Below are 25,362 nucleotides of genomic sequence, written 5' to 3' on the forward strand. Positions count from 1 at the left end.
TATCCACTAGGCGCAATGGGCAGAGGGCCTAGTCCAATCATAGTTTTTAACTATGATTGGGGCCCGCAAAAAGTTTTTAACTTCTTTTAAAATCAAATGGAAAAATGAACACACTCTAACTTGGATTATATTCTTTCAAGCAGTTTTTTGTCTTTTTTTTTTTTTTTAAATGGAGGAAGGACATCCACAAAGGTAAAAGTATCTAGGTCAACAAAAGTCCAAATGAAGCCCTGGGCGAGTTCCCCACTGAAAATCAAGACCACACAAGACCAACTGGTCAACTACCTGGTGGAATTCACCAAGATCCGCACAGTCAGCTTCAGGGCCTGATCGAATGTGCCAACTTTTTGCTCACCAGGGTTTTTTAAATGCAGCTCTAGGCAAGGAATGAGGCATCATGGAAAAATTCCTGGCTGCATCTAAGAAGACACAGAAGTTCTTTGCAGGTATGTTTCCCAGAGCTGAAGACCAGAGGCTCCATGAGCAATTTAACAGTGGAGTCCAGCTTTATCAGAGGGCCAAACCTGACTTGTGACTGTGTCTGTACTCCAGCTATTACCTGTAGGACTGTCTCACCAACCTACGTACAACCTGACACCCTCTTTGAAATCCACTGTTTAGGCATTAATGCCTTTGGCATCTCTGAAACCACCCCCCCGCCACATCCGCTCTCTTTTTAAAAATTCATCATCAGCTGTGAACCAGGAGGCATTTTGGAGATTAAATGTTCACATGCCCCTGGCTGCCAGTGGGGAGCCACCTAGCATGGCAGCACCCGAATTGTTATAAACAGTTCCTTTCAGGATAATATTTTATAACAACCTATGGAAACTTTAACTTTCCACAAGTTATCACTTATTACCATCCTTAAATGAAAGTTGCTGCTGGCAGCTATAAATTTGGATTGGCTGAGTCGTTTCCACTTATAGCCATCAAGGCAGACTGATGATAGCTCCAGTCCGTTTGGTAAGAGTCTCAGCGTCTAGGCAGCCAACCTGGCAAGTGTTTTCTTGTTCTTTCTGTACCTAAAAATATAACAAACATTTCTAGGTAGCCCCTATCTTTTTCTTAGGCCCCAAAGATGAAGCCTTAAGATCTGCAACAAAAAAGCCAAGAGTTCCCTAACTTCCAGAGGGCACAAGGAGATAGCCTGCTAAGAAATCAGATGCTCCCCTCCAGAATGGGAGGGAGGGGAGCCCTCACTGGCCCGTGCTCTAGAGATAGAAGGGCCCCTGGGTGGGTGAAGCTAGATGCAACCTCTGTCTCAGCCTGGAGCTCCTACATGGCTGTATCCCGTGGCCTTACACAATGATTTCTTGAGCCTGAAATAAGGAAGGAGCTCTACTGGCTTTCCCCAGACCGATAGTCGGAAATGGCAGGGATGTATCAGGAGACAAATTTCTTTCAACCAGAGCTGACAGGAAGTTTTCTGTGAGTTATCAAAGCGAAAATGATGGGTTTAGGCACAAACCTGGATGGGGATCATCCCACGGGGCTACAGTTTTCCCACAGGATTTCCTTCTTAAATATTTTAAGTGCCGAGAGCTTTTAAAAAGTGTAACATAAGGGAAAGCCAAGTACGTGCCCAGACTCGTGGCTGAGCCTGCCTCTCCCAGCTTATCTGAACGCCTTGCCCCAAAAGTACTACTTAACGAAAGCATAGTCAAGTAGCATAATTTTAAACTTCTGGGATGTTTGGGCCACTTTACTAGAACTGAGGATAAGCAGGTCATTCAAGTTCTCAATTCCAAACTTATGTTAATTTCCATTCATAGTTCTAAGGGGCTGCTTCGTGGTTATTTCATAATGTTCTTTTGAAGACATAAAAATGATCCTGTGCCATTTTCTTATGTAAGAAAACACAATTCAGAATCATTTTTCTACGAGTTTTTTTCCTTTCCTCTTCACTTAAATGATGTCACATCCACTTAAAACTATTCCCATTGATGGGGGTGTAACCCAGGCACAAATAAGGCCAAATTGCTGATACCAAGAGAAAATCATCTCAACTGACCTTCTTATAACAATTCATGAAATGTTTGATCTTTAGCACAAAGAAGGGAATAGAGAAGGAAATGTTTTTCTATTTTAGGAATAAATGTCCCTATCCTCTGCTAAGGAATCATAGGTATCTTTACAGCTCTTGTTACTCCGGTCTCTGTACACTTAACATTTTAAAACAACAACAAAATAACCAAAGTGTGGGAAAACCACCCACTAGCTATTGCTCTGTTAACACAGAAGGGCCAAGCAGTTTGCAGGGGGTATGAATACCCATGCCCTAGGGTCAACAGTCTCAGACGCTTCTGTCTCTACACCCCTCTGGCAAGCAATGGGTGCCCCCACCTCTGCATTTAGCATCCTCCATTTTCATAACCAGGGCTGGGGGAGCTTGGGCCCTAGCTTGGTGATTAAGCTGCTTGTTTATAGCCATGTTTGGTTAAATCCTGCTACCACTAACAATGGCAACTGAGCCAAACCAGGCAGATGGAAACTTCTTTTGGTCAGGCATAATTTAAAAATGTGGTTAGTTCTTAGGTTAGAGTGGTTTCAGCAATCTGGGTTTCTAGCCAAGCTTGAGCAAGAGTCCTTGCTTTAAGTGCCCCCATGTTAAAAGGGCTCCATTGGAGGCTCTACATTTGCTTTAGTTTAGTTTCAACTTAGATTTGTGCCTTAGCTCTAAGAGAAAGCATATGGGGGTAAGAGAAATGATTCCGCTCTCCAAACAGATTTCTTTGAAAAATCTCCCTATATTTTATGGAAAGAACAAATCCAACTATTAAGCTACTGATTAGCTGCTTCTCAAAGAAGTGAGGTGCTAGAGGATTTGCCAACACTTCAGAAAAGTAAAGGGGTAAATTGTCAGTTAGTAGTTAATGTGGTCTAGTGAGATACCTAAACTGGTAGTTCTCGTCCCAAAATGAATTTCTTTTGGTCTACATTGGCCTGTAAAATGTGACAGAGCTTTTTTTTTCTTGTTCCAAGTTTGACTCCAGGAAGTTCCTGGATTAACTATATCATTTCAGATATCTCACTTTACTTTAGATTAGGGGTAGTAAGTATAGAGTGTGGTACACAGCCAGCCTCTTGAGCTTAGTCATAACCTGCCAGCACAGACTCTGGGGGAGCACACTGGTACCCAGGGGTTACTTCTAGAAACCCCCACTCACCTACACTTTGATTTCTGAGCTGTTCTCTGCTATCGAGGGGAGAGAGGTAAAGTAGGGGAGGGTGGGGAGAGAGAAGAGAGAAACCGAGACTGAGAGAGAAGGAATTTTAAACTTTTTATATTCTAAATAAGACAGTTTAACACAAGTCATTTTAGAATACCGAAAACAGTACCAAAGAAATCTTGTCACCGGAGTTCACTTTATTTTCACTGGCTTTTTTATTCTTTTTCCCACTGTCAAAACTTTCTTGTCCCTTTAAAAGACCTACCCTAAGTAGCACACATAAGTCAAACCAATCATTTATGATCAATTAATCACATCAACAGAACACTGGAAATTAAAGAATGTCATCTTAGGTTCTCCGACAAACATTCAAGTTCTCAGCGGCAAACCTCAAATTAAAATCTCACAAGGAGCGAGAACCACCAAATTCCTATGACTTACCTAGTTTGAGATGCTGAAGGAATCGGAAACAACTTTGAGTAAATGCCCCTTCTTTCCTCCCCTGACGTTTTCTTCTAGACTGTTTGCCGTTCCCACTTTTTTTTTTATCCAGACCCAGCCAAGGTGTGTTAGAGCTGAGTGATCTTTCAAAAATGTTCACTTCTCTCTCCCTTGTTTCTTTCAGTTCTTTGCTTCCAAACAAGTCCTGACAAAGGTGTGTCGAGGTTTAAAGCATGACTCCACCCTTCCAATTATCTGACACTTGCAGGATTGAAAAAAAAATCTGCCTCCAGGAATCAAACTTTACAGGAGGCAGAAAGCTTCTCCAGTTTAGAGCCATGGGATTAACCATTTATGGGCCATGGGAAAAGGAACAAGGGTTCAGCATAAAGGAAATGACTTTTTTTTTTACATTTTGATTTTTAAAAAATTTTTGTATTTTTATTTTTTATTTTTTGTGTGTGTTTCTTTTTTTTTTTTAATTTTTATTAGTTGGAGGCTAATTATTTTACAATATTGTAGTGGTTTTTGTCATACATTGACATGAATCAGCCTTGGATTTACATGTATTCCCCATCCCGATCCCCCCTCCCACCTCCCTCTCCACCCGATCCCTCTGGGTCTTCCCAGTGCACCAGGCATTCCTCCTTACCTTTTACAGCCAGAGAACTGCCACAGTTTGGTATTCCCCTCACTCGCTGCCATCAGTTCGGCTCAGTTCAGTCACTCAGTCATGTCCAACTCTTTATGACCCCATGGACTGCCTCATGCCAGGCCTCTCTGTCCATCACCAACTCTCGGAGTTTACTCAAACTCATGTCCATTCAGTCAGTGATGCCATCCAACCATCTCATCCTCTGTCGTCCCCTTCTCCTCTGGCCTTCAATCTTTCCCAGCATCAGGGTCTTTTCAAATGACTCAGTTCTTCGTATCAGTGGCCAAAGTATTGGAGTTTCAGCTTCAGCATCAGTTCTTCCAATGAACATTCAAGACTGATCTCCTTTAGGATGGACTGGTTGGATCTCCTTGCAGTCCAAGGGACTCTCAAGAGTCTTCTCCAACACCACAGTTCAAAAGCATCAATTCTTCGGTGCTCAGCTTTCTTTATAATCCAACTGTCACATCCATACATGACTCCTGGAAAAACCATAGTTTTGACTAGATGGACCTTTGTTGGCAAAGTAGTGTCTCTGCTTTTTAATATGCTGTCTAGGTTGGTCATAACTTTCCTTCCAAGGAGCAAGTGTCTTTTAATTTCATGGCTGCAGTCACCACCTGCAGTGATTCTGGAGCCCCCAAAATTAAAGTTTTTCACTGTTTCCATTGTTTCCCCATCTATTTGCCATGAAGTGATGGGACCAGATGCCATGATCTTAGTTTTCTGAATGTTGAGTTTTAAGCCAATTTTTTCACTCTCCTCTTTCACTTTCATCAAGAGGTTCTTTAGTTCTTCTTCACTTTCTGCTATAAGGGTGATGTCATCTGCATATCTGAGGTTATTGATACTTCTCCCGGCAATCTTGATTTCAGCTTGTGCTTCATCCAGACTGACATTTCACATGATGTACTCTGCATATAAGTTAAATAAGCAGGGTGACAATATACAGCCTTGACATACTCCTTTCCCAATTTGGAACCAGTCTGTTGTTGGATGTCTGGTTCTAACTGTTACTTCCTGACCTACATACAGATTTCTCAAGAGGCAGGTCAGGTGGTCTGGTATTCCCATCTTTTTAAGAATTTTCCACAGTTTGTTGTGATCCATACAGTTAAAAGTTTTGGCATAGCCAATAAAGCAGAAGTAGATGCTTTTCTGAAACTGTCTCACTTTTTCAATGATCCAACAGATGTTGGCAATTTGATCTTTGGTTCCTCTGCCTTTTCTAAATCCAGCTGCCCTGGGAATAGTCAAAAATCCTGATGTGCGTGACTCATGGTGTATCCAGGCCTGTGGGGCACCTGTGGTCAGGGTCTGAGCCTAGCCCTAGGAAAACTGTGAAGTTGACAGGATTTATTTCTGAGATCTGCTTCCCCTATGTATCACAGACAAATGCTGATGGCTTAGACAGTAAAGAATCTGCCTGCCATTCAGGAGACCCCGTTCCATCCCTGGGTCAGGAAGATTCCCTGGAAAAGGAAATGGCAACCCACTCTGGTATTCTTGCTTGGGAAATCCCATGGACAGACAAGCCTGGCAGGCTACAGTCCATGGGGTCACAAAGAGTCAGACATGACTGAGCAATTAACACTAACTAACTAACTTCCTTATATATACCTTTTTCCTCTTTCTCTGATTCTGACCTAACCCAGGTCAAGCTTATAAGAAGGAACCAGTGGTGAACTAATTCACAGTAAAATGTTAATGATTGACAATACAGAGTAATTTGGTAGTATAGGGTTCACTTTTAAAAAGTAACCAGATAAAGTAATGCTGACTCCAAAGAGTGAAGTGAGGAACAGGATTTTAGGCATTTAGCCAGCTAATAATGGAAAGAGATACTGTTGGGGGGTGGTTAAGGACCTTCTTGGCCCTCAAATCAGCACCCACATAGTCTCTATAAAAGCAAAGATATATGTGAACTCCCAGAGGTCCTGTAACTCCAGGTGCAACTCATAGGACCCTTAGACTTTTCTGGAGGGCCAATTTGTACCAATCTAGAAAGTTCTCATGAACACTAGATGGCATCTGGTTCTCTGGGACCCCCTAAAGACTAACTTGAGACTCTTGGTATTGGTAATATGAGAAATCTGACCCCGGAACTCACTCAGGTGGTTCTTTGGAGCCATAACATCTTCTTGGGACCCAATGTCAGGTCTGGATTCCTTGATCTGAGGGCATCATTCCAGGATCCTGGAGGGGAGTTGTGGGATTCTGGTAGCATAGTATCCATGCATGTCTGCACCATGCTATTGTGGGTACTCATACTGAGTGGACGAGTAGCAGACCACTAAGCACCCCTTATGGGGTTCTCACTCCTAAGCTCCCAATATTTCTGCATTGAAGTTACTCATTTCAGAATACTTTCAATGGTCTAGAATGTGACACCATTGGGTTCTTGTCTCCTGGAATGTTCCTGACTTCCCTAAATAGTTACTCATCACGTCTGCTGTTCATCTCACAGAAGAATATTGAAGAATCTGGAAGATGGAAAGCTTTCAGCATGAAATTAACATAACACTGTCTCATTCATTCACTTATTCATTAATTCATGAATTAAGCAAATTAAGCAATGAATTAAGCAATTAAGCCATATACTGGCTCTTTGGCTCCTACTTGAAATCAGACATTGAACTGAGAATTTGATGGTGAAATATAGATATATTTTCAGTTATTATGGAGTTCAGGGTCCAATGGAGGCAGACAGGCCTTAAATGTATTAGTCTGCTAGGACTATTGTAACAAAATACTGCTAGCCTTGCTAAAGAGAAATAGCAAGCCCCAGATGGAGACATTTGCCCCAACAACACAGTAAACCAAGACTTTATTGCAGTTTCTCTTTAAGTAGACAATTCTAAATTTCCTGATCAGCACTTCAGTTCAGTTCAGTTCAGTCGCTTAGTCGTGTCTGACTCTTTGTGACCCCATGAATTGCAGCATACCAGGCCTCCCTGTCTATCACCAACTCCCGGAGTTTACTCAAACTCAAGTCCATCGAGTCGGTGATGCCATCCAGCCATCTCATCCTCTGTCATCCCCTTCTCCTCCTGCCTCCAATCCCTCCCAGCATCAGGGTCTTTTCCAGTGATCAACACTTCGCATGAGGTGGCCAAAGTATTGGAGTTTCAGGTTCAGCATCAGTCCTTCCAATGAACACCCAGGGCTGATCTCCTTTAGGATGGACTGGTTGGATCTCCTTGCAGCCCAAGGGACTTTCAAGAGTCTTCTCCAATACCACAGTTCAAAAGCATCAATTTTTCAGCGCTCAGCTTTCTTCACACTCCAACTCTCACATCCATACATGACTGCTAGAAAAACCATAGGCTTGATCAGTGCTTAGTGAGGTAATTAGCATAGTAAGAACCGTGTCATTCCCTTTCCCCCAAAATGATGACCTGGCCTGAAACAATTTTTTTCTTATCTTTTGCTAATAACATCCTCGCCCACCCTCCTCTGTCTATAAAAACCTTTCATTTTGTACAGCCCCTCAGAAAGCTTCTATTTATTGGACCAGATGCTCCTTGATTCTTGAATCTTTGAACAAAGCCAATTAGACCTTCAAATCTACTCTGTCAACTTTTTCTTTTTTAACAGATTGGTGGCAGCAGTAGGATTCAGATGAACTTCTGAAGGCATTCAGAACATTCAAATGTGGTGCCACATAACCCATTTTGTGTTCATACCTTTCTCACTGTTCCCAAGGGATGTTGGCGAGTTCCTCTCTGCTAAGCTATGCTTTTTTGCATTCACGCTCCCAACCTAATTGACTTTCCTCCTCAGGACAAGTCAGCTTGAGCACATATATGATTCTACTCAGAACCCAACTGAACTGGCAGATGGTTCTGCCCGCAGCCCAGTCTCTTAACCTTTTAGACCACAGTTATCCGAGTGGAAAACCCAGCCCTTGGCTCTGTCCCTGGATTCCACATTGAACATTGCTGATAGTTTGGTCTGCAGTTCTGTTGTGAATCCTTCCTCAGGTTTCATGTTGGTAGCTGCTGCTGGTAACTGGAGCTTTCCATTTATGTGGAAGCAGATCACAGGCCCCATTCCTTGGGTTTGCTGGTCCAATCGTTTCCCCAGTCCAAGGTTCCATGGGAATTGATAGTGGTGCACATAGGTCTGTCTTCTGGCCAGGACAAGTGAACATCTCTTAGTTGCTGCCAATACATTAAGGTGTTTGTCTTGTTTTGTGCAGATAAAGGCTATTGCTCAGTTGGTACCTGGAAAGCCAAAAGAAACTCCTGTGAGGTTTTGTCACCAGATCCCAGATCCCATGTTCAGAACTACTGGTGGCAGTGGTAGTCCTCCATTTATTTGGAATCATTCCACAGTCCCCATTTTGGGGCACCTGCAGATTCAGTTCTTTCTGCATGCCCCAGATTATTAGTGTGGCTCCAAGAAACCCAAAGACCTAGTTAAGAGCAATGGGATACTTTATATCTAAAGAGTTGTGTGAGCCACCTTATGGCACACTCATTTACTTTATGTTTAACACATCTATAGTCCCGGAATGGAAGTTGAAGATGGCAAGATTTTACTAAAAACAATCTAGAATTACAATGGTCATTATGAAGAAAATTTCAAAGAGACAAGATCATTTTAACAGTGCACTTAAGAGCAAGAATTCCCAAATCAAACAGAATGGAACACCTGTTTTAATTAGTATGATGAAGCCTCTAAAATTTTTTGAAATTTCAAAACAGTTTCATCAAGATTTGTTGTAAAAGACTAATGAGAAATGAAAGACACAGTATTTAAAACAAAACCTAGGCCTCTCCCATTACACTCTTCTAGGAGTTCATCAAAACACTGGCCCAGAAATTGATGTCTCAATTATAAACAACTGAAAGAAACACAGGAAAAAAGATTGTCCTCAAAGGCCCTAGGCAGATTCTTCAAATTCAACTTAAGTGCTCTGATACAGAACCCTCCCAGAGTTGCCAAAACTCTGAGGGATTTTCTGGTAAACTGCTGCATTATTCTCTTAAACAGCCAAGGGGGAACTAAAGTTAAAATTTATTGGGTTGTTCAATACTACCAGAAATATTCAGTTTGTCCCAACTGAAACCTGACAAGATATTTGAAAGGATTTAATAACTTTATGATTAGAAATGTGGCCAGATTGGAAGCTGTTATTCAGGGCCTGCTAGGAATTTTTTTTTAAGGGCTTCTCCCCTAAGCAAAATGTACTGAGAGGAAGAGACATTCCAACCATAGGTGGATGAGTGCATCCGTTCTTTTTTGTCAATTCTCAAACTTCCTTTATTCATTTCAAAATAGTTGTAGATATTGGTACATTAGAAACAGAATTTTCCTGTAAATATGTCCACCAAATTCCATCTTGGAGAAAATTTGGATACCTTCTCCATGAATTTTCTACCCTCATCTTCTCTGGGACCTAAGAGCCATTCTTTGAAATACACATGTTTCTCTGGGGAAGAACTATTTGAAAATTGGGAAGATTAAAAAAAAAAAGCAAAATCAAGTGTCTTCTCCACAAATATGAGTAGCTATAAGATCTCTGTTTGCATGTCTATGTGTGTCTATATGTACATGTTATGGATGTGTGATACTTTCTACCTATGATTGGAATTGCCAAAAATAATTTTGCAAAAGAGCTGTATTTAATTTGGTTTAAACTCAAGTGCTTATATAAACTAAGAGTTGGGTATTCCACAACTCTCAGAATATAGAGACTAACCCAAATGTTCTTTTTAAATCCATGTGATCTAAGATTAATCTTTCATAAATAAAATTTAGTTAAAGTTTATTGGTTTAATTAAAACAGACATGTCTTTAGAGTTATCAGCATTAAATATTAACACTTTTAATTCTACATTTGTTTACAAATTCACCAGTAAGAAAAATAGATATGATGAATTTCAGATAGTACAAAACACTTTTGGGACCAAATGATTTAGTTTGGGAAAAGAGTTTATAAACATTTTATCAATTATATTTTCTGGCATATGTACTTAAAACTAGCTTCTAAAATATTTTGGTAAACTGGAACCTTAGAGTTTTGGTAAATTAAGGTTAATGATAGAAATTCATTGAATAGAGTGTTTCAAAAAAACTAAAATATTATTTATTGAACATAGGCTTATCTATTTTTGGCTTCTTTTTAGAGAAACTAAAGGTAAATTTGGTTCTGTTAGAAAACATGTCTTTTTATCACAGTGAAAGATTATATTATGAAGACGCACGTTTCTAGAAATAATGAAATGTATTCACAAATTTGTCAATCTAAAGAATGCTGGTATAAGATGTAGTCTGCAATTGTTTACATCCTAAATTTTCACTAGAAATTAAGGGTTTAGAATAGTAATGTTCTTAAAGCTACTGAAAATAAAAAAAGCAAAGCATCTCCATATGCCAGGAAAGTAGACTGTGTTTTTGGCTAAGAAAAGGAATGAGGATTGAAGATGCATTTTTGTTAAGAGGAAGTGAGAGTAATTTTGTCTAAACTAGAATATCTGTTTATTTCAGAAAGAAAGGGAAGAAAATGAAGGACAGAGAAAATGTACACAGAAAGAAAGAGAAAAAAAGTATTGCACCTCATGTAATCAAACTGATTAAAATCCAATTTTTACTATAAGGGTTTTAAAATTTAAAGTTTAACATCATAGTATATTTATGTTAAAGTAGAACTTAAATTTACTTTCATCTGTTAACTAAATAATTAAGAATTGTTTTATATTGATCCATAATCTTATTTAGTCAAGTATCCAACCTTTGGATATTTCTGACAAACTTTCCAAAATAAAGTTCCAAAAATGAAGTTTTTCTGATCTAGAAAAAACTTTGGGATTTTTCCAGAGGGCCCCTGGAACATCCCAAAATATTTGTTAAACTAGTTAGGCTTTCTTCATATATTAAATTACATGAGAAGCATTGCCAAATAAGAAGTAACATTAAGGTATTTTTTCTTAATGTTGTGTCTTCAGAGGTAGATGTTGTAAGTGTTCCAGAAATTATGTAAAATGCCTGGAAGTCTAACGCGCCCTGGTATAAAATGTCATCCGTCATCAAAATTGAGGCTTGCACTAAAGGGACTGAACATGAGTATCATGGAAATTCCCTGGCTGACTTTCTTGCAAGGGCAGCAGCAATAGAATCTATAGAGATTGTGGCACTTGTGGGTGAAGCCCATTCTGCTTCTGCAGAAAATGACCCCTCATTGCCTGACTTCTGACATTCTGATGTCCTTGTAACATGGCAACAGTCTGCTCCTGAATCAGAGACATTACGATGGGTAAACAATGGCTGTAAATGAAACGAACAGAAAGGGCTATGGGGAAAAAAAAAAGGCGGTGGCTTGGTTCTTCCCAGTTCCCTGGCAAAATTCATTTTGTTTTCAAATTTCTTAATCCGTTATAGGGAAAACTTTTTATTTGTCCCCAGAGGCCTCAGAACTCCTCCTTCTGGGTCCTTTGAGTGTCTCTACTTGGACTTTGTTCAGTTGTCATTTAGTATAGGTGATCAATATGTTCTTATTGTTGTATGTATGTTTTCTGAATGGGTTGTAGCATTCCCTTCTTGCACTTATATCAACAATCAGGCCAAATTTAATATAAACAAGTTAGTTTCACTGAGATTATGCTTGGGAAAAATGTAAAGCAAATTATGTTTGTATCTTTATAGATATTAGATTCTAGTCCTGTTAATTGTCTTTGAGGTTTTATTATATAACTGTAAACTAGACTGAATCCTGAATTCTAGTTTCCTCAGATATCTGGCTGTGAGAAATGTTTTAAAATTTCTCCCACCCTTCTGTTTTGGAATCACAAGAACAATGATGGCCCTTCAATCACCTTAAAAGGGGCTGTCTCAGGTCCTCCTTCCTACCCAGACGGCAGTAAGGCTACAGGACTTGAACTTCGGATACACATCTCACAACTAAAGGACTATACCTGACCTGTGGTTCTGCACAGATGCGAGAGACTGCCAAATCTAATTGACAAGGAAGAGCTGCCATCAAGGTAGGCTGCTTCCACCCAAAGAGATGAATTAAGAATTCCTACTTAAACATGAAACCCTTTCTTCTCTTTCCTTTACTCTGGCATTGACCTAGAAAGATAACACCCTCATCTGTATCTCCCAAGACACTGAGAAGGGGGGTAAACTCTGAAATTTAGAGCAACTTTTATTTCAGGCTAAGAGAAAAATCTCACCCACTCCTGACTTGAAGGGGCTCACACAACAATTTTTACAAATGAATCCATTAACAGTGCCACCTTCATGGAAGCAAGTTTGTGCCCCAACAAGATTTACTTTGATCTGTGGTTGTAACCTATGAGTGGACCTAGGGGAGTCTGAATGGCTAAAGCGCAGCTGAGCAGTGCCTCCTAGGTTATCTAACCATGTCCCTAACAATTCTAAAAAGGACTGACCAGGAGTTTTTTCATGATTCACAGTTTCTGTCTTTAGCAGTGAACATGGCCTAGTTTTCTGATTAGGGGTAGATGTAAGACTATGATCAGTAACCTCTCCAAAACTCTTTTTTTCTTATTTCAGTTTTATCGAGATATAATCTACATACAGCACTGTATAGGTTCAAGATGCACAGATTAAAGACTTGATCTTCACCCATCATGAAATGATTATCACACTGAATTTAGTGAATATCCATCATCTCATATAGATGTGAAATTAAAGAAATAGAAAAAATATTTATTCTTTGTGATGAGAACTCCTAAGATTTACTCTCTTAATGATTTTCATATATAACCTATGGCAGTGTTAATTACATTTATTTTGCTGTACTTTGCAACCCTAGTACGTATTTATCTTATAACTAGAAGTTTGTACCTTTTGACTGCCTTCATTCATTTCCCCCTCCTCCTGCTTCTCACCTCTAGTAACCACAAACCTAATCACTTTTTCTGAGTGAGTTTGCTTTTGAAATATGGTTGGCCAACACTATGTTAGTTCTTGGTGCACAACATAGTGATTTGATATTTCTATACATTTCAAAATGATCACTGTAAGTCTATTTATAATATGTCACTGTATGGAGATACGATGTAGTTCTTGACTATGTTTCCCACACTGTACATTTCATGTTTGTGAGTCATTTATTTTGTACTTCTTAATCTCCCTCACCTATTTCTCTCCTTCCTCTATCTTCCTGAGACCACTCCTTAACCCTTGATGATAAAGCAGATTCTCTTGCTAAGCAATTAACTTCCCAGCAAAAATCATTGGACTCTCTAGCCAAGTTTGTTCTTGATAATAGGATAGTCCTTGATTATCTTTTAGCTAAATAAGGAGGTGTCTGTGCTGTGGCCCACACTGCCTGATGCACCTGGATTAGCACTTTGTGAGGAGTTGAAACTCAGCTACAAATGATTACTGAGTAAATAGATAATTAATGAGAACCTACTCTACCGCTCAGGGAACTCTGAATGAGTGAAAGTCACTCAGTCTTTGCAGCCCCATGGATGATACAGTCCATGGAATTCTCCAGGCCAGAACACTGGAGTGGGTAGCCTTTCCCTTCTCCTGGGGATCTTCCCAACCCAGGAATCAAACCAGGGTCTTCTGCATTGCAGGTGGATTCTTTACCAACTGAGCTATCAGGGAACTCTGTGGTGACCCAAATGGGAAGGAAATCCAAAAAGAGAGGATATATATACACGCACACACACACATATATGTATAGCTGATTCACTTCACTGTACAGTAGAAACTAACACATTGTAAAGCAACTATACTCCAATAAAAATTAAATAAAATAAAAATTTAAAAAATCACTGATCAAGCCACTTGGATTAGAAATAACCCCTTTGACAGTGTCTTTTCACTTCATTCTGATTGGCTTGGGTTTTGGGGACCAGGGCTCCAAAGTGTACTCCAAACACTGGGAATTGATCTATTTATAGTTATTGTAAAAATCTCCCTGGTGCATCGTATCCTCTCAAAAACTAAATACATGTTCGCAGCCACTAACTACCAAGCGAATGATCTCCCTAAGACTGGCATGTCAGAAAAGGAAAGAGAATGACCAACTTAAGGACTATGAACAGGGGACTGTGACCTGTGACTGTCACAGGAATTAAACCAAACAGAAGGACCTCAGGATACCTTACCCAGGATTAACGAAGCTGCAAGAGCTACAGAGTGGTAGCCAAGAGTGGCACTAATGCCTTAAATTTTGATCATGTCTCTCAGTTAGAGTTTACCAAAAGGGGATTTGCTAAAAACATAAAACAAGACCCAAACCATTTGTCCCATGTTAGTGTGCTAAGTTGCTTCAGTTGTGTCCAATTCTGTGGGACCCTATTGACTGTAGCCCACCAGGCTCCCCTGTGTACAGGATTCTCCAGGCAAGGACACTGGAGTGGGTTGCCCTGTCCTCCTCCAGGGGATCTTCTTGACCCAGGGATCAAACCCGCATCTCTTACGTCTCCTGCATTGGCAAGCGGATTCTTTATCACTAGCTCCACTAGAGAAGCCCCTCATTTGCCCCAACAACAGCTAAATGAGTCTTAACTGCAGTTTCAACCTCTCCAGGTATGTGACTTTTAAACAGACGTTGAAATTTCCTGATCAGCCCTAGTGAGGTAATCTGAATAAAAAGACCCTTGCCATTCCCTTACCCCCAACATAAGATGACCTGGCCTGGAACAATTTTTTTTTTTTCCAAGCGAATAATGTACTTGCCCCTCTCTCCTTCTGCCTATAAAAGCTTTCCATTTTGTACAACCCCTAGGAGAACCCTTCTGTTTACTGAATGGGATGCTGTTTGATTCATCATTGAATGAAACCAACTAGATCTTCAAATTAACCCCATGTAATTTTTTTAAAAAGCGTAAACAACACAAATTAATCATCTCCCAACTCTGGACGATAGAAGTCCCAGATCAAGGGATTGGCAGGCTTGGCTCATCCTGAGACCTCTCTCCTTGGTTTGCAGATTGCTATCTTCTTGCCTGAAGTGCTGCAGTCCATGGGGTCACAAAGAGTTGGACACGACTGGGTGACTGAATGACAACATCTTGCCATCTTTGCACGGCCCTCTCTGTGAGTCTCTGGTCTGTGTGTCTTACTCTCCTCTTACTATAGGGACACCAGTCAGACTGGATTCAGGTTCATCTAACAGCCTTGTTTTAACCTAATTGCTTCTTATAAGGTCATATCTCCAAATAATATTATCACATTCTCAGGTATTGGGAGTTAGGCTTCAGCATCTGAATTTTGAGAGGAGACAATTCATAACAAATCATCTACATAACAAACACATATGTACCAATGTACAATTAAGAATGTGATAACTAATATAAAGAATAATTCTGGATACTGTGAGAGAGCAAAGGAGGAGACATAATCTTAAAAGATACATGAGAAAGTGCAGTTAAGAAAGTGACACTAAACTGATGAAGGTAGAAAAGAGATTACACAGGTGAAAGGAGAGATGGAGAGTGTTCTAGAATCTAGAAAAAGGAAAGAGAAGGCTCTGAAGTGAAAGACACATGGTGAGTTTGAGGAAGAGTGATGAAGCAATATATTTAAGTGCACCAATTGGAGGGAGTGGCAGTGAAAAAGAAGCTTGGGAGATAGGCAGGGACTAGATCATACAAAGTCTCATGAGCTGTGGTAGGGAGGTGTTTTTTGGTACTTGACAAATGTTCTTAAATTGACATAAGGGAATAACTCTATGTGGGCACTGACTGAGTGTTTATACTGTTATGAAAAAAGAGAGAGTGGAACTAATCTTTCTAATATCTATTATGTGCCAAATGTTTTACATACTTATTTTAACCTCTACAGTAGCTCTTAACCTCTACAGCAATTGTAAGAGGTATATACTGTTATTATCTTCATTTTATAGCTGAGAAGAGTGAAATTCAGAGAGGTTGAGCCACCAGGCCAAAGATCTTACAACCAATAAGTGGCTCCAGAGATAGGCAAGGTGATGGAAAAGGAGTTAATGATTGATCATGCCTACACGATGAGGCCTCCATAAAACCCCAATAGTATGTGATTTAGTAAGTCTCCAAGTTGGTGAACACATCTACATACTGGGAGGGTGACACACCTCATCCTCCCCCAACTCCATGGGGACAGAAGGCTTTGCTCTCAGGACCCTCCCAGACCTCATCCTATCCACCTCTTTATCTGGCTGGCTGTTCATCTGTATCTTTTATCATATCTTTTAACAGATTGGTAAACAAAAATGTTTCCCTGAATTCTGTGAGCTATTCTAGCAAATAATCAAATCCATAGGGAAGAGGGTAATGGAAACCTCCAGTCTGTAGCCAAGTTGAACAGAAGTAGTGAGCCTATGACTTGCCATGGGCATCTGAAGTTGGGGAACCATCTTGTGGGACTGAGCCCTTAACCTGTGGGATCTGATGCTGTCTTCAGGTAGAGAGCATCTTCACTGATTGAATTGTTGGATATCTGACTGTGTAGCAGCACTGGCTAGTGTGGGGAGGAAAATCCATCTGGTGTCGGGAGTGTTGAATATGGTAGTGGTGTGAGTAATGACAAACAGGAGGAGGATGGGAGATTTCTATACAGTGGCAGAGCCTATATTCCACTTGACTTTTGAAGCTTTGTGTACTGTATCTTAAAATATAAGTATGCCCATAGCTTTGAATTGAAATAGGCAGTATTGGAACAGGTCAGGATGAGGGCAAGTGAAATAAGTTCTTAAATAAGAAATAAAATCCTTGGAATAGTAGGGATATTTTCAGTCAACACCATTATGGTGCTGGTATAATTTATTGATGACATTAGATAAAAATCCGTCTATTAGGACTTGACACCCACAGAATCTATTATTCAGCTATAACTACTATATAAAACCAAACATGCTAAGCAACCATAGGAATCAGCATGACAGGTTTTTTTCCTTCCCTTGGGTTCCTGTAATAATATGGGTATTCTCCAGGGACAATGAAAAAGTCAGATCTAAAACAAATAAATCACAAAGTAATTCATCCAGGATCCTCTGAGCTTACTCAATAGCTGTGTGTATGGAGGTATGTGTGCTTGTGGTGTGCATGGATGCTCCCATCTATTCATATGTGCATGTGTGAGTATTGTTTAGAGTCTTGTACTATGCACTTTGGGGAGAAGAAAATTAAAAGAATTAAGTACTTATATTTTAGTTACTTTAGGCTCATAGTTTATTGCACTTGGCAAAATCATTTGCAGTAAGACATTATCTTGGTACATGGAGTAAAAGAAACCTTATGTTCACCCAACATTCATATAACATGTTCCTACCATATGCTTGGTACTGAAATAATGGTCTTCTAAATGCTTTAAGTTAAACCAAGAAACAACAAAATTCTTGCCGAAATGAACGAGAGTTAGGAGATAGCAGTGACTAAGACGCCGGAAAGGTGTTTCTTGTTCCTGTTCCATTTGGAGCTATGTTGATGAGTCATATTTAATCAATTTTTTGATGCATCAGAAAGAAAATTTCCTTAAGAGGCAATTGGAAAAATATTCACCCTGCCCAGATTACTTACTGAATTTTAAATAGGTTGAGGAGGAAAAAAATGTATGTTCACGTGTAGCCCAGACTGGCACCTGGTGACCACTTTCATTCCTCACTGAGTGAACAAGAGTGTAGGTGGCCCCCATTTCCCAGGGCTGACGAATTTCTGAAAAGTGATGTGTAAATCCAATTTTTGTCATCAGGGCGGGGTTTTTGTCAAATGGATAGTTACTACCTCACCAATCGTGGATTTCTCTTGATTTGTTTGGCTAAAAGGAGTGAAGCCTATAGATGGATTTCTACCTATTCTATGACCCTCTACCCATAAAATAGAAACACATGTAAGTGACATGGTATTCTTATGCTACTTTCATCTGGGGATCCTGAAGCTTTGGGACACACTTGCCTTGCATGTCTAAGAAACAGCATGAAGTGAAGTTCACTGAGAAGGAGGTGAAGTTCATGAGAAGGAGATGAGAGAAGAAAGTTTTCTATTTAGTGAGACAATTTCAGTATCTATAACCATTGATTCAGCTCTTTTGTGGACAGTAAATCCATACAATAATTATTTGCCACTGTTTGAGACTACCTTTCTAAGGCTAGAAGACCATATTTCCTACTAGCTTTCTCTTTGGTTAGCAAGTGCTCCTGGATAATAAGACTTTCCTGTAAACAATTATGATAGCAGCATATGTCAGAGTCTATGGAAAGGTTTGGCTTTTGGAAAGATGCAGCTACAAAATAGTACCGACTTCTGCCCTTCACTATTGGCTTAAAGGCTCCATCTGCTCTTCTTGACTATAATGGTTCTTGAATTGTTCCCAAATTTTGTTCCTTGCTGCCTTTATTATAATAACAAAACAACCTGGTTTCCTTTCTTCCAATTTCAGATCTATTCATTCTTTTATCCATTCAAAATTCACACTTATTTGCAGAATGAATAAAGAAATATCAATTGAGGATCTACCATGAAGAAGGTTTTAGGTGTATAGATGCAATGGAGAATGAGCTGTAAAACCTGCCGTCGAGGCGCTGACAATGTAAAGGAAAGATACATGGCTATATTCACCACATGGACAAATGATTACAATACAGGGCAGAATAATTCACAAGAGAATGAAAAACTATAGAAATTCACTTCCAGCTGGGGGCAAAAGCTTCATGAAAGTGGTGTTATTTGAGCTGGACTTTGAAGGCTGAATGGTACTCAGAAAATGGGGGTGAAGATGGAACTTCAAGTACAGAGTCCAGCATGAGAGGCACAGACCCAGGAGAGAGTGGAGGAGTGAAGGAAAGGGAAACATATTATGAAAAAGGAGTAGGTGGAGAGAGGTCTGAAGTATGGGTGTGGCCATCAGATCATGGGGAATCTGAAATGCCAGTCTGTGAGGGTCTGTGTTGTTCTGTGGGTGAAGGAGAGTTGTGGGAAGTAAAAATATAAAATGATGATAACTGGGCCAAAGATGGATTTGGTGATAGTGCAGAGTAGATCAAAAAAGATAGAGATGGGACAGTGGGGCTGTGGTAGCAATAGTTTAATAGCAATAGGTGAAAGACAGTAAGGGCCTCAGGTTTAGCAAGGCAAAGGTGAAAAAGGAAAGGAACCCAGGTGTATCAGTGAGGCTAGGACAAGACATCTAGCGATTACTGTTGAATGATAGAGAGGGCAGGGCCTAGGAAGACCCTGAGAGTTTTCCAAACCAAATACACACCACGGCACCATCCCTCCCCTTTCCTATTAAGTTACCTTCCTCAAAAGTCTACCTGTTAGAGCTTACATTTCAATGGAGGATACAGGAAAAAAAAGTCACTCTCTTTGGTTTGGATTCTTCTCTGTCTCCATTTTGTCTATGTTCATGACCTAATACATTACAAATAGGAGGTTTTAAAAAATGTTTTCTGTCTTGAAAAATATAGATATTAAGACAATAGGATAATATTAGAATTTATCAACAATAGGTAACACATTTAATAAGTGAAAAACCACCATGTGTTATGTCTAACACACGCCCTACTAAGTTATCTGCAGCTTGTTTCTAATAATTCAACATTTATAGTTTTACCAAAAGTCAGCATGGACCAAAGAAAAATAAGTGATGTGTGGGCCTTAGCAGATGCTATTCTTTCATAACCAGAGAAAAATATGCTTGTAATCCAAAAGCTTCCTGCATTCATGGAAGAAATGAAAATCCTCCTGTCTGAGTGAGAAGTGATTTCTAGCCTGACATTTGGCAGTGTTGATCTGCCCACCCTGATGGTGTTAAGCCTTTCTAAGAACTGGGGAAACCAAGATATTTGCACTTTATTTGCTCAGAAGTGACATGGGAGATATGTCAGAAGCATCAAGGGAATGAAAAGTTCAATGCTGCTCAGACAAAGATGTGCACTCAGAAGTGCATATAAGTAAGCCAGTTATTTAAAATTTGTATTAGGCTTGATCTCTATTGAGAAGCAAGAGAAAACAATTTAACAAAACAGCAGGAAACCACCTGACAGAGGGCTTTATTATTTTATTGGCTTTTAGCCCAAAGATTTGCAAGGTCTGTGTCAGGTGATGAGCTTTCCTTTGTACTGTAGGCCATGATTCAGAAGATGGGTTTGGTTCCCACAAAACATGTCCACACAAGGACTATCTTCGTTAAGATGAAGACCACACCCTATTATCTGGTTTGTGATTACCACTATTTTCCTCATGGATATTAACTCCTGCACATAGACTCACACTGAAAATCAGATCTCATTGTCTGATATTCCTATTGACTTATATTCCACTGATTATAACATGCATCTGAAAGTTTTTGAATTATTGTTATACCAGTGGTTTCCATCTTGTGTTTTGGAGGATCTGGTGTTATAGCCATCTGCCAGAATCAGATGTAAGTCACATAACTTACATTCAGTAAAATTTGCCTTAAGAGACCGATGAGTTTTGTCAAAAGCATATAGGTGTTTAACCACCACCACATTCAAGATACAGAACAGCTTCATCATACCCCCAAATCTCTTGTGCTCCATTATAGCCCCACTTTCCAGTCCCTGGTGACTGTTCATCTATTCTCTGTTCCCATAGTTCTGCCTTTTCCAGAATGTCCTGGCTTCTTTGACTTAACAATTGAGATTCATCCATATCATTATGCCCATGACTCCTTTGTATTTTTATAACTAACACTCCATTGTTTGGATATGCAATTTTTATACATTCACATATTGATGGCTATTTGGATTGTATCCAATTTTTGTTTAATTATAAATAAAGTTGCTATAATCTCATGTACAGATTTTATATTAATGTAAGTTTCCATCTCTCTTGAGTAAGTATCTAGGAGTGGAATACTGACCTAGATAAATACAGATAGTGGACAAGAAACTGGCAAATTGCTTTAAAAAATGTTTGTACCCTTTTGCATATCTTCCAATAACGTGAGAATTTATTGTTCTGCGTTCTTGTTAGCTCTTAGTATTGTCCATTTGTTTGATTTTTGCCATTCTATTAAGTGGTCTTACTTTGTATTTCTCTGGTGACTGATGATGTGGACCATCATGATGTGGATGGGCTTATTTGCTACTCATATATCTTCTTTGGTGAAGTGTCTGTTCAAATCTTTGCCCATTTTCAAACTGGGTTGTTTTCTTATTATTGAATTTGAGAATTCTTCATATATTCTGGATACAAGTCTTTATTGGACAGGTGTTTTTCCAAATATTTTATTTTAGTCTGTGGCTAGAAGTGACATTTTATTGAGTTTCTTAGAAGTCCAATTTATCTTTCTTTTTCTATTATATTATTGGAGACATGTGTAAGAAAATCTTTGCTTAATCCAAGTTCACAAGGATTTTCTCTTTTTTTTTTCCCTAGAAGTTTTATCATTTTCAGCTTTACATTTATGTCTACGAATCATTTTGAGTTAATTTGTGTCAAGTAAGAGGTATGGATTAAAATTCATTTGTTAACACAAGGATGTCCAATTGTTCTAACGTTATTCATTGAAAAGATTACCCTTTCTTCATTGAATAACCTTTGTAAATTTGTCAGAAATCAACTATTCATAAATTTGGTTCTATTTCTGAGCTTTTTCTGTTATAGTCCATTGATCTGTGTGTCTATCTACTGATATGATCATGTGATTTTTTTCTTAGCCTATTGATGTAATGGATTACATAAACTGATTTTTAAATGCTGTATCAGGCTTCCATACCTGTTACTGATTTCTAGTTTAATTTCATTGTAATTGAGAACAGACATTATATAACTTTTATTTTAAATTTGTTTAGGTGTGTTTATAGCCCAGAGTGTGATTTATTTTGGTGAATGTTCTATGGAATCTTGAGAAAAATGTGTATTTTGTGTTTTTGGATGAAATAGTAGTCTATAGATAGCAACTATATTCAGCTGATCAATGATGTTGAGTTCAGTACTGTCCTTACTGATTTTCTGCCTGCTGAGTTTGTCTATTTCTGATACAAGAGTGTTGATGTCTTCAATTATGATAGTTGATTCATCTATTTCTCTTTGTAATTCTGTTAATGTTTGCTTCATGTAGTTTGACGCTCTGTTAGGTGCATACCCATTAAGAACTGGGAATAGCTACCCACTCCAGTATTCTTGCCTGGAGAATTCCATGGAGAGAGGAGCCTGGCAGGCTACAGTCCATGGGGTCCAAAGAGCTGGACATGACTGAGCAACTTTCATTTTCACCTTTTTATAGAATTGACCTCTTTATCATAATGAAATGCTTTTCTTTACCCCTGATAATTTCCCTCGGTTTGTCTGCCATCTGAATGAATATTCTGGCTTCCTTTTAAGTTGTTAGCATGTTATGTTGGGTTTCCCTGGTAATTCAGTGCTTAAAACTCTGTCCTTCTAATGCAGGGGGCACTGCTTCAATTCTTGGTTGGGAATTTTCACATACAATGAGGCCAAAAACAAAACAAATCAAAGTCTCAGTTGTTTTATTTTTCATCCATACTTTTAGTCTATATGCATCTTTATATTGAGAGTGGGTTTCTTGTAAACAACAAAGAGTTGGTCTTGTGTTTGGTCCATTCTGACAATCTATTTTAATTGGTGCATTTATTTATTTATTAAGATTTCTTTATGGGCTATTTTTTAAGTCTTTATTGAATTTGTTACAGTATTGCTTTTGTTCTATGTTTTGATTTTTTAGCCACGAGGTATGTGGGATCTTATTTCCCCAGCCAGGGATCCAACTCATACTCCCTGCATTGGAAGGTGAAGTCCTAATCACTGGACTACCAGGGATCACTGACATTCAAAGTTTAATTATTGATATAGCTGTATTAACATCTATAATATTTTGTCACTGTTTCCTATTTGTTACCTGTTTCTATTTTTTGTTTTCCACTTTTTTCCTGCTGTGTGATTTGTGATTTTGAGTATTTGATTTCAGTTTCTCTCCTTTCTTAGCATATTGGCTATATTTTTTTTTTGTATTTTTGTTTTCGCTTTTTTAAACTTTATTTAGTGGTTGCCCTAGAGTTTGCCATATACACTTACAACTAAAGTCCACTTTCAAATAATGCTATATACTTCATGGGAAATATGAGTACCTTTTAATAAAATAATTCTAACTCCTCCCTCCTGTCTCTTATGTCATTGCTGATTTTCATTTAACTTACACAAGCATACAGAAGTTTGAATACACACACACAATTCACAAGTATCCATAATTGAATACATGGTTGGTATTATTTTGAACAAACTGTTATATATTAGATCAACTAAGAATAAGAGAAACAATGGGATTTTGTTGTAAGAAAGCTTCTGCATTTTTTTAGTATCTCAAAGTATACTTCCAGACCATGAGACATGCTAGATATAAAAAAGGTTACGTCAGAATAAAAAAAACTAGTCCACTACTTGGACTACTAGTCCAAGAAGTTATGAAAAACTAAGTATTTATGCAATTAATAGCTTCTAAATAAATAAAACTAGGATTAAGGAGACATAAACCCATAACCATAGTTGTTTAAATACTATTTTAATAATTGATAGAAGAAGAAAATAGTCTCTCAGGATATTTATATTTGAAAAACTTGTCAAGTCTACCAATATGACTTAAAGGACGTTTATAGAACACTATACCAAACAGTAACAGAAAACGTGTTCAATTTAAGTATACAAAGAGCTTTCATCAAAAGAAAACCATAAACTAAGCCATAAAACAAATCTCAGCAAATTTCAAACCATACTGAAATACAGAACTTATAAAATGCACTCTCTGACTATAGAAGTGTTAAATTAATCAGTACATAATAGAGAACAAACTAGTGGTTACCAGCAGGGAGAGAGAAGGGTGGAGGGGAAAATAGATGTAGGGGATTAAAAGGTATAAACCACTATGTATAAAATAAGCTACAGGGATATATTGTACAACACAGGGACTATAGCCAAAATTTTATAATAATGATAAATATAACCTTTAAAAATTGTGAATCACTATGTTGAACATCAGTAACATATTATACATCAAGCACATTTCAAAAAAAAATCAGTATCTAAAAGGTATCTAGAAAACTCCTAAGTGTATGGAAATCATACCATACAGGTTTATTTTTATTTTCTTAAACTTTTAATTTTGTATTGGGGTATAGCCAAGTAATAAACAATGTTGAGATAGTTTCAGGTAAACAGGGAAGGGACTCAGCCATAAATATACATATATCCATTCTCCCCCAAACTCCCCTCCCCTCCAGGCTGCCTCCACAAAACACTGAGCAGAGTCTCATGTGCTATACAATAGGTTCTTGTTGTATACCACACAATTTTTGACCACTATCATTTTCCTTCTCTCTATAGAACTTCTAACATTGCTTTGAAGGCAGGTCTATTGGGCAACTCAGTTCCTCAATTTTTGTTTGTATCAGAAATCTTTATTTCTCTTTCACTTTTGAAGGATAATTTCACTGGGCACAGAACTGTAGGCTCAGTTCAGTTCAGTTCAGTCACTCAGTCGTGTCTGACTCTTTGCGACCCCATAGACTGCAGCACACCAGGCTTCCCTGTCCATCACCAACTTCCAGAGTTTACTCAAACTCACATCCATTGAGTCAGTGATACCATCCAAACATCTCATCCTCTGTCGTCCCCTTCTCCTCCGGCCTTCAATCTTTCCCAGCATCAAGGTCAATTTCAGATGAGTCAGTTCTTCACATCACGTGACCAAAGTATTGAAGTTTCAGCTTCAGCATCAGTCCTTTCAATGAATATTCAGGACTGATTTCCTTCAGGAGTGATTGGCTGGATCTCCTTGCAGTCCAAGGGACTCTCAAGAGTCTTCTCCAACAACACAGTTCAAAAGCATCAATTCTTTGGCGCTCAGCTTTCTTTACAGTCCAACTCTCAGATCCATACATGACTACTGGAAAAAACATAGCCTTGACTAGATGGACCTGTGTTGGTAAAGTAATGTTGCTGCTTCATAATATGCTGTCTTAGTTGGTCATAGCTTTTCTTCCAAGGAGTGTCTTTTAATTTCATGGCTGCAGTCACCACCCGCAGTGATTTTGGAGCCCCCAAAGTAAAAGTCTGTCACTGTTTCCACTGTTTCCCCATCTATTTGCCATGAAGTGATGGGACCAGATGCCATGATCTTAGTTTTCTGAATGTTGAGCTT

The 25,362-nt window shown here is 38.8% G+C and overlaps 1 protein-coding gene across 1 annotated transcript in view; it reads right to left on the reverse strand.

Moving 5' to 3' along the window:
- COL17A1 (collagen type XVII alpha 1 chain) overlaps positions 1 to 3,642 on the reverse strand; it is a 46,981-nt gene extending 43,339 nt beyond the window's left edge. Inside the window, exon 1 of the mRNA XM_065920105.1 lies at positions 3,615 to 3,642. The gene's annotated coding sequence lies outside the window, so the exon portion shown is untranslated. The remainder of the gene's footprint in view (positions 1 to 3,614) is intronic.
- Positions 3,643 to 25,362: the final 21,720 nt, after the last annotated feature.

The sequence above is a fragment of the Muntiacus reevesi genome, chromosome 2 (assembly GCF_963930625.1).
Source record: "Muntiacus reevesi chromosome 2, mMunRee1.1, whole genome shotgun sequence".
NCBI classification, from domain to species: domain Eukaryota; kingdom Metazoa; phylum Chordata; class Mammalia; order Artiodactyla; family Cervidae; genus Muntiacus; species Muntiacus reevesi.